This window comes from Mangifera indica, chromosome 7 (assembly GCF_011075055.1).
Source record: "Mangifera indica cultivar Alphonso chromosome 7, CATAS_Mindica_2.1, whole genome shotgun sequence".
NCBI lineage: Eukaryota > Viridiplantae > Streptophyta > Magnoliopsida > Sapindales > Anacardiaceae > Mangifera > Mangifera indica.
The window spans coordinates 1,388,431-1,403,338 of NC_058143.1; the positions used below are offsets into that span (position 1 = coordinate 1,388,431).

The 14,908-nt window shown below is 31.5% G+C and overlaps 1 protein-coding gene and 1 long non-coding RNA gene across 2 annotated transcripts in view; one reads left to right on the plus strand and one right to left on the minus strand.

Annotated features, from left to right (window-relative positions):
* The window catches only part of LOC123220609 (putative disease resistance protein At3g14460), a 142,180-nt gene that overhangs the window by 11,171 nt on the left and 116,101 nt on the right, over positions 1-14,908 (minus strand). The window lies entirely within an intron of this gene.
* LOC123220680 lies at positions 7,472-8,593 on the plus strand. Its single transcript, XR_006503123.1, has 2 exons — positions 7,472-7,715; positions 8,291-8,593. It is a non-coding gene; the product is annotated as an uncharacterized LOC123220680 (long non-coding RNA).

The following is a 14,908-nucleotide window of genomic DNA, read 5'->3' on the forward strand; positions in this document are numbered from 1 at the left end:
CACCCTTATCACTCTCCCACTTTATGTACACACAAGTTCCAAAATATGAAATTTTCTTCTGCAGTCTTTTTTTTCAATTATTTAAAAAGTCCTCATAACCTCCAAACACCATTCATGAGTCAAACAACATTATAAACAGAGAAGCCTGCAATCTTTCCCCACCAGTGCAAATATTCCTTGTCATCACAATTAGTTCACGGTACCATGGCAACATGAAGAAGCCCCATCTTTAAGAAGAAGCAATGATCATCTTTATATTTTCTTCAAATCTCTACGATGTCGGTCTTAATGAATTTCACTTTCCAATTAAGTGGCTACGCTACCTGCAAAACAAAGAAAAAGTATGAAATGTGTTAGGCCCAACAAAAGCAACTTTGCAAACATTCTTTAAAGAAATTACTTAGGACTTGAGACTGTTAAGTTGATTTGTTAAGGACTTGAGATTATTTTACCTAGTACTTACCTTGATTTGATTTTACCATATGAATGCTGGTAACACATATGATGGATGTGCATCATATTTCGATGAAAGAGTTTGGAGAGAAGATAAATCTAAAACTTCTCCGAGACTGTTTAGTCCAAGTTCATTTGCATGGATACCTCCAATGGTAAATACTGATTGGATTCCAGCTGCATTGGCTCCCTCAATATCATGGTGAAGGGAATCGCCCACAGCAATAGAGTGTTTAGCATCAACACCGACTATGTTCATCGCTGATTTATATATTATCTGATGAATTATTACAAAGGTGATAAAGCAAAGTCAACTGCGCACGTACAATGATACGCATAAAAAACATAAATAATTAAACAATTTTACTAATTAGATCAAGACTAAGAGATTGAGTGACCTTATTAGGCTTGCCCATCCATCTCACTTCACCTCCGAGCTTTTGGATGCCAACGTACCTAGGAGGATCAGCAAAATTTACATCTCAATTGGTAGGATAACAAAATTCCAAAATCTGCAATTTATATATAGAGAAATTCCAGGTTCTGTGCAACAGGCCAAATTGTGAACAAAATCACCAGCAACAGGTATAAAAATGTCACAACACAGTCAAAGCTGCCATCTCAGAGCAAGCTATTTTCCTTACACAATGTTGTGGTGTACTAAGGAGAATGGAATTTACCAGGCATAACACACAGAGCCCTTGCCTCAACAGTCACATAATCTAGATTGGCTAAAATCATTAGAATTCTCTTAGCCGCACAAAGCTCCAATATTTTTTCAAGATCATCAAGACTAGAAGGATGTGCCTCTCCTGAAGGGAGACCCAAAGCTTTAGTACTATGGGCCAAAATAAACTCAGCTTCTTCTACATTCTCTACAACTTGAAGGCCGAGCCCCTACAACAAGAAATGCTTGAGATATGTATGAGCATATTGAATTGACTATTAAGTGGTTATACAAACAATCACAAAAACCCAAATAAAGAAATTTTGCTCATTTTCAATGAACTAAATAAAACAGGGGAGACCATCTTACAATTCTACAGTGATTATATTTATTATAAATGAGTAGAGCACCTAAATATGTTTAAACACTCAAAATTGGAGGTACATTCTTAACAACCAGGACATGACTTTACCTATTTCCCAAAAGGTTACCTTCCTTTTTTTTAATTTTTTTTGCCCTTGGGAGTGAGAGTTTCAACCCTCCGATAATTGCTAATTTAAACAAGTTGAAAATGGTTCATTCTTCAAACAAGGATTTATAGTAACAACATTTCTTAAATTAATGCTTCTTGATTTCTTTATTTTCAAATACCTTACATCGATCAAACAAGGAAAGAGAGAATCCTAGGTAGTTACATGTTATTGGAATTAATTGAAGCACCAAGAGAATTAGAAGAAAAATAGCTATAAAACTTTAATCCTTAGCATACCTCAAGGCATATAGCACCATGATCACACCAAGTCCTGTGAATGCAAGACCTTCAAAGTGCAGCAAACCAAGCATCATCTCTCCTATTTATAGTATAATATATGAAAAAAAAATGAGATGTACTATATAGCTCTAAACAATGTATAAAAAGCCAACAAGACACATGCCATCTAGAGGATGAAATATGACTGAAAAACAATACCCTAAAATAAAATTTTAATGAGAAATGAAAAAATAATAATAATCAAAAACACATAAGGAGAACAAAGTAAGAGAGTAGAATCAATGTGAAAAGTATGTTTTTTTGCTAAGCTATCAGCGTGAAAAATTGAGAGAAGAAAAATGGTCTTTTGACAAGCACCAATCATAGAATAGATGAATCACTGATTATAGTTTCCCATTAAAAAATACACGTCAATTGAACCATTAGGAAGGCTGGTTTAAAGTGTGTGCTAAGAGAAACGAAATAAATACACTCAATTAAGAATTGATGCAAAAACAAAATAATGTTGAAAAAATATGGGGTCGTATAAACTAAGAGTAAACATTGAATTCAGCATGAGAGTTGAACTATACAAAATATTAATTCATATTAAGAATAAATGATTTCTTAACCTTTAATCTTAGAAGGTGCAATACCCAACCTTTGCAAGTACTGATGTGTTAATTCTCCACTAGTGATAGCTCCTACAAAGAGAGAAGTATTAAATCCAAGGCTCTTCATCTTTTCCATCGTGGTTGAAGCACGCTAAGAAGAGTTACTTATGATCACCATTTCTGCACCAGTGGTTGCTATATTTTCTACTGTCACCCAAAAAGAGTAATTCAAAACAATACATTATCACATCATTTATATAGTCAAGATATCAACTCAAAAATCTTAAGTGAAACATTCCCAAAACTGATATATAAGAAAAGTTGACATTCCTTATCACGTACAGATCCAAAGCCAATTACCAAACATACAACCAGAGACAATCAAACTCTATCATTATCACCACCTAACAACAACCCAAGAATTTAAGTTGTTGTGCCATCATCAGTATCCATACAAAATGTAGCCATATATACAAGCTCTTCTACAAATTGATGTGAAATAACATGCTTGTGCATAACAATAAAGCTTAGCAAAATTTCAATGTGTCACTACTGCATGATTGCTCATCTGCATAAATGAACAAGTTTGTACAAAAAGTCTACAGATGGCATTACTCTTCACTATCCATAGTGCAAAAATACAAACAACAGGTTCAAAGTTATTTATAAAAACAAATGTGATGTGATGTGATCGGATGAAGCATGACAATGAAGCTAATAGACTTTGATATGTCTCTGTTGCACAATAATCATTTATATATATATAGTAGCATTATTCTTCCGAATATCGATATCAACCTATAGCAAGAACACTCAAATGCTAAAACTCACATATGAAAACATACATGTAGAAATTACACCAGGATAAGGTTATTTTCAATCATGAAGGACCCCGAATTGATCCAAGAACCATGCCCACACAAACAAACACCACAAACAACACAAGTACTTACACACCAATGAAGAACAATGGTATCTACATCATATATTAAATTCAACAACTTTCAAAAATTGCTTTCAAAACCCTCTATAATTTGGCTTAATTCTAACTACACTCTTCCGTTAAAAACCAAAGCTAGCTTCTAGAGATTTATCAGAAAATTCTCAAAAATTATAAGTGTAAAGTTAAAGCAACCACTTTATCAAATATTTCCCACAAAAAATTAAGAAAAAAATTTGCATAAACTATTACATCCATTCGTTTGGAAGGAAAATAATTACAAATTTTCCCGAGAAATTGAACTGGCGAGTGGGTTTACCTTGAACCGGCGCGTTTCTGCGAGGTGGCAAAGCCCATCGAGGCTCTTTAACAGGGGGGTGTCAATAGATTGAAAAGAGCATTTTGCCATCATTTTCATTTCAGAAAACGAAAATGTTTTCAGTTTTTTTTGAAATTTCTGTTTTTTTCTTCTGTTTCTGATGATTTTTTTTAAACTATATTGGGTTTCGAACTCTGAACTGATAACAAACTTTCGACTGCGGTGCAGCCTCCAGCTGTTAGAGCCCAAAAGGTCAAGTAGCAGAGGACAGAGGAGTTAAACAAGGCGGGGTTTTGAAGAAATCATAACTTTGAGGTCTTTTTTGAAATAATTCATTTCAAAATCATTTCAAGATACTAGCGTAAATTCCTGGTCCCGCCCAGCGTTTAGAGAAATTAAGTTGTCACCCTTTGAAATCTTAATCTGTAACCCAAAGCGTAATTTTGTGACGGAAAGGTGCTCTATGATGTCGAAGAAGTAAATTACATTTTAACCCTAACTTTTTCCGGTTTTTAATTTGACCCTTAAAATGGTTGTTGGCGATTTGGCTAAACTTAATTAAACTACACTAGTCAAAGTGCAATTTTATTAAATTGCACTAAATTGATTTAGGTTGAATCTAGCTAAATTTTGCTTTTTCCAACGTGATTTAGGCCAATCGCAAAAGGCTAACTGCAATTCAGCCCTACTGCCTCCAAATATTTTTTTTTTCATTTTTTATTTATTAATATCAAAAAATTGATATAACTTTTATGCCCTTTTATCATTAGTTTTTCCATCAAAGTTACAATTTGAGTGAAAGCTCATAGATTAAGAATTCAAAGGATAAAAATTTTTGGTTTTCCCAAACCTTAGATAAGAAATAATAATTTATTCAAGATATTATCACAAATAAGGATGGATTCGATCAAATCGGTTTGATTTTAACTCTCTATTCAGATTGAATACGTTAAACTCGATTTGAAGCAATTTTAATTCGTTAAACTCAAGTATGACTCAAAATTGATATTAATGGATGAGTTTCTCTCATTGGTGATTAGTTTTTTTATTTTAGTGATTTTTCTCTATTTTTAATGTTGTTATTCATCTTTTCTTACAGTACTATTTACCATCTTAAATTAGCAAAACTCAAACTCAAGTTAACAATTTTATATTTGAATTAAACTCAAACTTGCTATCACTTATTTGGTTTCAGTTTAACTCAAATTCACTTTCAAATACTTACAAAATTTAGTGTGAAATGGATGAAAAGTTCATGAGATGACAACTCAATTCCAAGTTTAAAAGAGAGACTATTCAGAAGGCTCATTTACAATTTCCTTCACAGGCTCATTTACCATTTTCTTTTACAGGCTCATTTAGAACCTTTCCTTTCTCTCTTAGTTTGGCAACAGCTTGTTTCATGGTCTCCTTCCTCTTCTTACTAGCTAGTACTTTTGCTTGAACACGACTCACATTAGGGTCTTTCTTCTCCTCCTTCGGAGGCAATGGAGGCTTGTGGCCAGTAGCAGACGCATTCCTACCACCAATACTCAACCACGTTGCTCAAGCCAAGCCTAATGCTACATCCCTACAATATAGATAAATTAAGGCTATATCACAATATGCAGCAATAGTCATGACCTTTCTTTCCTTTGTATTTGATGATTGAAAGATTAAATAAAAGTAGAAAGTAACAATATAAAAAAATGCATCATCCATAATAGAAGACATCTCAAATAAATGTTAACGGATAGCATTACTCCAATTATGGATGAATTCGAACTGAGTCAATTCAAATCAAATTGATGTTTGGTGCAATTAGATCCAAATTATAATTAAAATTTTAGTTCAGTAACTCATCTTAAATCCTCCACTAGTGATATTATTTATTTTGTTTTGTCGGTAACGTCATTTAACTTGTCAATAGCATTATTTAACTTGTTAATAACTTTTCAATAACATATTTGACTAACTTAAATTTAATTCGAACTTGTCTAAATATATTCAAATTGAACTTGAGTCAACTCATATTCAGACTTAATTTGATTTGAATGCAACCCTAACTCCAATAACTTAACTATTCCCTCCATCATTTTTTCAATACTAAAAGATCTCCTATTGATAACATATAACATATTGAAAATCAATACATTATCTGTAATTAGTTTGTGCTTTTTTCAAAATGCTCATTGTACCAACATTGCAAACCTAGTGTTTTATATATATATATATATATATATATATATATATATATATATATATATATATATATATATATATATATATATATTAAACTAATTCATGCACACATTATCACACAATGAACCATAAAAGTAAAAACATAATAAACCCTAACACACAAACCTTCTATAAATGGGTTTATGGTCATCCAAAACTTGTTTAGAATGTTGATGGCAAGCCCAAATCTCTTGAAACCTTATAGATGGGATGCGCAAAAAAGGCCTCTTGGATTTGTAAAAGATGGGTGTTATTGTTGTGGTTGTGGGTGGTGTTGTGGTTATTGAATGTGCCATGAAGATGATATGATGATGAGACTCTTATCTCACTAGGGATCTTGATTGATATGAAAATAAAAATGACCATTTTGCTTTATTAAAGTTGGAATTGTATAAAAAACAATTTTATCACTAAGCCTTTATGTGATTAAAATGAATGTTTCCTAGCACTTTCCTTTGCCCATCCACCTATTCTCGACACCCTCATACCCTAACTACATAAGTCATCCTACATAGTATACTAAAGTTTAAACTGATCTCAATATATCTGATACCTTAATGAAAGTAATTGAAATCTTATATGTCTATTAATTATTATATCTTGCATACATAACGGTTGGACTATTGGGCTAACTAGCTACGATATATTGATCACACAAAAAAACTGATTATAGTCTCTTCCTTACCATATATGCCTAGCTAAGAGACAATTATTTATATTACCACCCTAAAGTGACCTCTATAGAAGGTGTATATGTGATGCATCTCACTGATCACGTAAGAAATTAATTACTATATCACAATCTCTTATTAATTTAAATTTGACTTATTCAAATCGAATATCAAACTTAATTTGAAATTATCTTTACTTAAAATATATAATATAGAGTTATCTCATTATTCATATATTAATTAAAATTTATAATAAATGAAAAATAATTTAGGTATAATGAATTGTTTCAAAAATTTTTAATTAAATAATTATTTGAGATTTGATAAGAGAAAAGAAAAATTATGCCCATGACATTAAATTTTGAGAAAATATTTAAATAATACTTTAAAAGAGTTAATGTTAAAGTTAGATATCATCTTATTTGAACTATTTCAAGTTCAATGCGTAGTTCGAATTAAATAAACCAAGTTTTAGCTTAAATAGATAGAGTTTGACAAGCAATTCTTATTTTCTTAAACAATGAGTTTTAAATAATTAAAATATTCAAAGTTTAAACTATTTGAATCAAATTCAAAATTAAATTATATTTGAATTGAATTTAAATTTAAATTTTACAAATCAAATTAAACTTGAATTAAAAATATTTCAACTCGTCTTCTTTATATTCAAACCGAAATCAAATTAACTCTTATTTTAAACTTAGTTTATATCAAATTCAATCTTAATAATTGTTATTAACGCTACTAACAATTCAAATATTATATAGTGAGCCTTTGATAATTGAGTAATGCTCTACGGACCGGTAGAATATAGGAACGCGATACACCGACTGATGTGGCAGGTGCCTTTTCATCTGCCACATCATCAAATGCCACGTCAGTCTAAACATCAGAAAAAATCTACCAATCAATCAATATTCTCTTTCTTTCCTAGGTTGAAACACCGCCATTGAAATTTCTCTTTGTCTTCCTCTTCCACCACTGTTGGTTTTCGTCTACTGCCATTACTGTCGGCTTCCCTCTCCTAGCACCACTACCATCTTCCATTTAACAGAAGCTTTGAAATCAGTTGTATTCATGGTAACACCAATCTTTCACATTATTTTAGTTTACGTTTATTATTTGTTTGGATATAAAGAAAACGTGAGAAAGCAAAAGAAAATTAAGGATTCTAAAATATTTTCATTTGTTTTTATGGGTAATTCTCGTTTATGTAAGAAGGTTTGTGAGAGTTATCTTTTTATCTATCTGATGTTTTCTAGGGTATTGATGTTATATGTACTCTGATTGAAGGTTTAATCAAGGAGAGAAAACTTGTATTGGGTTGTTTCATATCATAATATTATGTTTTAAATTGTTGTGTTGCAAGGTGTTTGATGAAATGCCTGTATGAAATTACTTGATGTTTGCTTTACTTTACTTGGTAATATGAACAATTATCATATAGTTTCTGCATAAGAATTATCATTTCCTGCAAAATTAATCGAGTCTGCTAATCTCACTTAAGATTGACAACTGTGAAAATTCGTGAGATGTTGAAGATAAGGTTTGGGAAAGAACATGCTGCTCGTGCTGTTAAATGCGAAACAACTGTGAAGTCAATCCTAAGGCAATAAACTTTCTTATGCTCCTGGTCGTTCTTTGGATTTTTACAGATTGTGCAGAAGTTGTGGTCTCAACGACCTAGCTTGGAGAAGAGATTGAAAGTGCTCAAGGAGACTTCTGCTGAAATTTGTGTCACTCTTCATTTGGAGGAAGATGTTTGTAAACGTGCGTACTTGAACATTCTAAACAGCTTGTTAATGTTTCATCTCTAGATAATTATTTTCTATGTTTATAGGAACAAAAGCTACAAGACCCTAACAGATCAGCTACCTTTGATAATGCTAAGCTCGGTGTTGATACACAAAGTTTGTTTGCAGATTTGAAAGTGGACCAAGTAAAATAATTATTTTTAACGATTTTATTTTTAACAAGTAAAATAATTATTCTACCCTTTATTATATAAAGAGCAAATTTTAGTATGTGTTTGCAACCGTTCAATTGGATTTGTTAATATTATTGTTTTTGAATTCTATGTTTATAATTTAGCTAATTTTCATGGATTCCAAATTTAGTGGATCTAATTCTATGTTTATAAAGAGCAAACGATATATATTGTATCATACGATACAGATAAAAAGTAATACGTATCATCTTTACGAATTGAGAAATCAAAGACCAAGTCAGAAACAATATCACATCAAACATTTTCAAGCACAACTTTAAGATATACAAATATAGTTTAATCTCTTCCAGTTGGAAAATACCTAAAAGACTGAAATAACCAACCATTTAACCAAGGTTTTAAAAACCGGACCGGACCGGTCGGTTGGACCGTTGATCCGTGAACCGGCACTGTAGCCGGGTTTGGTTGAATGCAAACCGTTTTTGAATGGAAATCGGATTGGACCGCGGTTGAACCGCCGGTTCTCGCCTGAACCGCGGTCCAACCCGATCCACTGTAGAAACCGGTTCAAGGCTGCTGCAGATGCAAAATAAAACACTGTTTTTCTTCTTTTTCTCTTCCCTTGCAGTGCACGCGACGCAGTCCTCAATTGCTGCAGCCGACGAATTTCCTGTTCCTTGTCGACGACGGTTTAAATACGGCTGCCGACGACAACGCTGCCAACGACGACTCTGCCGCCGAGGGGTGTCAGTTTGCAGGCTTACAAGGCAGCAGTTTCACGACGACTTCCAGGTTCAAACGTTGGCTGACGACGGCGATTTCCGTTGCTGTTGTGACCGGCGTCCGGTGAATTCTCAGGCAACGACGGGAAGCTGGTGTTTTGTAAGGCCTTGTAAACTCTTTGGTGGATCAATTGCTTAAGGTTGTGAAAACTTTATAATATAAATTCACAACATGCCAACTTCATGATATAAGCAGCCATTACTGCAATTGATAAGTAATGGCATGATATTGCATGTTTTTTGTTGTTGTCAATTTGTTACATTCATAACATGATATTGCAGTAATGGCATGATATAAGCAACCAACTTCATGATATAATATAAAAAATACTGCATGTTATGAAAGTTTCAAATAATACTGCATGTTGTGAAAACTTTTGTTTATACAGTGAGGGAACTGAAGCAATATAAAGTTATAAAAATTTAATTGCAACAAGGGAGCGATCCTTGGTTTATGTAAAATAATAGTTCAATTTATATAGACAAATATAAATTCTTAATTAGAAAATATTAATTGATTTATTATTAATTTATAATTTTATATTATGAATTTGTAATTTTATTATGCATCTGTATTGAATGTCTGGATTGAATGTATTTCATTTGTAATGTAGTTAGTTGCTCTTCTATTACATAATTTGTTTAGGTTTTTACATAAAACCGGTTCAAACGGTCCAATCGACCGGTTCAAACGGTTCAACCGGTCCGACCGAAACCAGTACTTAAAACGGTTTTTATTCCGGTCCGATTTTAAAAACCTTGCATTTAACAATCCATTTGAACGAAAATACCATATTTACCCTCCTATAAAGAACAAATGTGTGCTGTGTATCATAGCTGCGATGCAGTGCTTTAGGACGAAAAAGCCAGACTTTCTAACGACGCGAACTAATAATATAAGATTATTATTGAAATTTACATGAACTCTTGTACTAATGACGCACACTAGTAAAAGGAATTGATATACTGTGTATAAGCTATAAAAGAAATTCCTTGATTCCAAGGGCATATATGTAAAATGAGGTTTACTATTGTCTGAACAAAGTGACACATAGAAGAGACATGAATTTTAACAATTTAAATTAAGAAACAGAACAGTCACAAAATAGCTAACATTTCGGAACCAAAATTGAGCTATGAACTAAGAAATTTACCTTATAACAAGAAAATTAAGCAAACTATAATGTTTACTACTGCTTTCTCTTAGGTGTCAGTTTCTATCTTAAGCAACAAAATTTTTTTTATATATATATATATATATAATTTACAATTTGACGGTTTAAAAATTGTTTAAACTATAATTTGAACTAAAAAAATAATTTAAAAAATTTTATCCTAAATTAAATCAAACTATAATTTTTAAATAATTCGATTCAATTTTATAATTTGAACCCAATTATGCGTACCTCTAACAACTTCAATTCTCAGACCAAAAATGAGTCTCATACGTGTATAAAAAAAACCTTCTCGATTTAAAAGAAAGATGACCGCTTATGTCGTCGTTTTTTGGGTTACAACGACTTCGCTTACCATTTAAAACGTTCAATGAGGTGCTGCCATCGTCATTTTCACAGTCACCGTTAACCGTTTGCCGATTTTTACATTCGACTCACTCAAATTTGCAGAGGATACTCGCTCAGATCAGAGGCCAATGGAGAGGAAAAAATGAAGAGACTCTGATTGCTTTTCTTGACATTGCGTTTCAAACTTGGTGGACACGTGCCGCACATTGATTCGTCCTCAAACGAAAAAAAATTCTTATTTTAAATGAAAATTTTTATAAAGTACGCGTCAAATTACTTAACGGCCTCCATGTGTCGAATTTATATTGGTTGATTCATTCTAAACAAGTCCATAGCCGTTGACTGCTGGAAGAATTATTTCACCCATTGATTACAATTTAATTAAGGTGCATTTATTACGCTGACACAAAAGCCAGCCCTGCCTTTCCACTGCACGACACATTTCCATTAGCCATGATGCCACGCCATGAAGAAACAAAAAATGGTCACTTAATTTTCCTAAACGAGACAAAAATGACGACGTTTGTTTTTCAAATGTTCCACGTGTCAGTGCCAAGGTGATTGCGTTAAATCCTCAGCCGCCTACATTTATTCCGTCTGCAAACGAATTTTTTATGCGTTATTTTCGATTGAACAAACCAACTCGATTGACCAAATTTCCGCCAAGCTGATGTTTGGGTTTTCATAGTTAGAAAGTGAGAGTTTAGGATTGCATCAGACATTGAGTGGGAAAATATCTTTTGGCCTTTATTTATTAATATCAGGAAATTGAAATAACTTTTGTATCTTTCTATCATTAGTTTCTCCATCAAAGTTACAATTTGTGTGAAAGCTTACATTTTAAGAATTCACAGGATAAAAATTTTTGGTTTTTTCAAATCTTCATTAAGAAATAATAATTTATTCAAGATTTTATCATAAATAGAAATGAATTTGATCAAATTAATTTAGTTTTAACTCTATATTCAAATCAAATATGTTAAACTCAATTTAAAGCAATTTTAAACTATATCACAGTAAAATTAAGGCTATATCACAATATGCAACAGTAGTCATGACCTTTTTTTCCTTTGTATTTGATGATTGAAAGATTAAATAAAAGTAGAAAGTAACAATATAAAAAAAATGCACCATCTATAATAGAAGACATCTCAGACAAATGTTAAAAAATAACATTACTCCAATTATGAATGGATTCAAAATGAGCTAATTTGAATCAAATTGATTTTGGCGTAATTAGATCCAAATTCTAGCTGAAGATTTAGTTTGATAGCTCATCTTAATCCTCCTTCAATGATATTGTTCATTTTATTTTGTCAATAACACTATTTATTTCGTCAATAACATTATTCAATTTGTTGGTGACTTTCCAACGACATCTTCAATCGACTTGAATTTAATTCAAACTTGTTATTGTTATAATAGATTCAAGTCAAATTTGAGTCAATCATATCCGAACTTGATTTAATTCAAATTCAACCCTAACTCTAATAACTTAACTATTCCTTCCATCATTTTTTCAATACTATAAGGTCTCCTATTGATAACATATAACATATTGAAAATCAATACATTATCCGTAATTAGTTTGTGCTTTTTTCAAAATGCATCTGATTACTATATAAAAGTGCTTATCATACCCACATTGCAAACCTAGTTATATATATATATATATTTTAAACTTGTTCACGCACACATTATTACACAATGAAGCCATAAAAGTAAACACATAATAAACCCTAACTCACAAACGTTCTATGAATGGGTTTGTAGTCATCCAAAACTTGTTTAGAATGTTGATAGCAAGCCCAAATCCCTTGATACCTTAACGATGAATGTGCAAAAAAGGCCTCTTGGATATGTAAGAGATGGGTGTTTTTGTTGTGATTGTGGGTGGTGTTGTGGTTAGTGAATGTGCCATGAAGATGATATGATAATAAAGAGACTCTTATCTCACTAGGGATTTTGATTGATATGAAAATAAAAATGACCATTTTGTTTTATTGAAGTTGGAATTGTATAAAAAACAATTATATCACTAAGCCTCTACGTGGTTAAAACAAATGTTTTATAACACTTTTCTTTGCCCATCCATCTATTCTTGGCACACTCATGTCCTAATTACATAAGTCATCCTATATAGTATACTAAAATCTAAACTAATCTCGACATATCTAATACCTTAATGAAAGTAATTGAAATTTTATATGTCTACTAACTATTATGTCTTATATACATAATGGCTAGACTATTGAGGTAACTAGCTATGATACATTGATTATACAAGAAAACTAATTGCAATCTCTTCCTTATCATATACGTCTAGCTAGAAGACAATTATCTATATTATCACCCTAAGGTGACCTCTATTAAGTGTTTGTATATAATGTATCCCACTGATCACGTAAGAAATTAACTAATATATCATAATATTTTTTATGCATACCTCAATTAAACTAAACTATATGGCTACTGCATCACACCCATAAAGATGTTACTAATAGAATGTGAGATTTCTACCTTTTCCATAAAATAAGTGACTCCAAATAATGTCAACTTGTGCGCTAACCGCAACATTACCAAGATATAATAGTAATGCAAGCTCAACACAATTTAATAATCCAATACACAACAGCAAGCCAAAACAATCCAACACAGTCCAATAAAAAGCCCAACATATTCCACGACAATCCAATAATGCAAAGCTCAAAATAATAGACAATGATCCAAAGCCGAAGGAGTGGCCCAATCCAAAAAGTTTATCTAAAAATGTAAATAAATCACCCCATTCAAACCAAATCACGTAATCCAAGCAATCAAATGGAAAGTCAATGCTGTGGGGTGAGAATGCAGGGTCTCAAAAGGATAGGGAGTTGCTGCAAAAATATTAAACCTTGGTTTGGGCCAGAAAAGACAGGTTTAAACAAATCGATTGCAGATTGGCTCTGTTACTGTGTAAATAATTGAATTGCATAAATTTATGTGTATTGTATATTGATTCATGATTAAATTTATACACAGAGTGTAGTGACCCTACAAAGAAATAAATCGTATACAATTAATTTATTGTTTTCAAGAAAATTATGATTACAATCAAATTATGTGCATGATTTTTGTAGGTAATTTTGTACACAAATAAAGATATATTATCCTGTGATTGAATGTTATCTTATCTTTAATTTTTAACTATTTAATTATATAATAATATATTACTATTTTATATATAAAAATTATACATATAATATTACTTTTATAATTAACCATCTATTTTCATAATAAATTGAAAATAATTTATTTATAATTTTTGAATAAATGAATTATTTTTTATCAGACAAACTCGTGGATTGCATCTTTATTTTCATATGTCTGTATGTATTTACAAAGTACCCTTGAGGGCACAATGGTCATTGGGGATAAAGGCAACCACCTTTCATGGGTGCTTTTGTCTTCCTAAAATCGTTCTATGAAAGTGGGATAACTCACCGTAATAATAGCATATGCTTTGTGATTTTTTATTTTCATTTTTTTATGTGTTTTGCACTTTTATAAAACTAGACAACAAAGGCAGCTAAGCATTCTGGTCAGCAAATTATATCATTTTTTTATACGAGGGTTGATTCCAACCAAGATGAACCCAAATAAAATGGTAACACTAAAGAATAAGAATTATCAATCAAATAAATTTGGTGCAATAACCGCAGTGAGACATCAATCTTAAGACAGATGATCAAAAATTTACACAACTCAAATTTAGCTCATTAAGGTCAAACAAGGATCTACTATCAATTCGACTTGAATAAGATCTACTGTTAATTTTATGGTATGAAAATAAAATATATCATAATTCCATTTAGTTTAATTACGTTTTTAGAGTTGATGTTATATTATCTAATCTATCAAATCATGATTCACTCAACATAGAGAGGTTGTAACATTAACTAAGTTATGATATTAACTCTCTTAATCATATCATTTATTCGTCTAATTTGTTTTTATTATTAGAGTTAATATCACTTATCT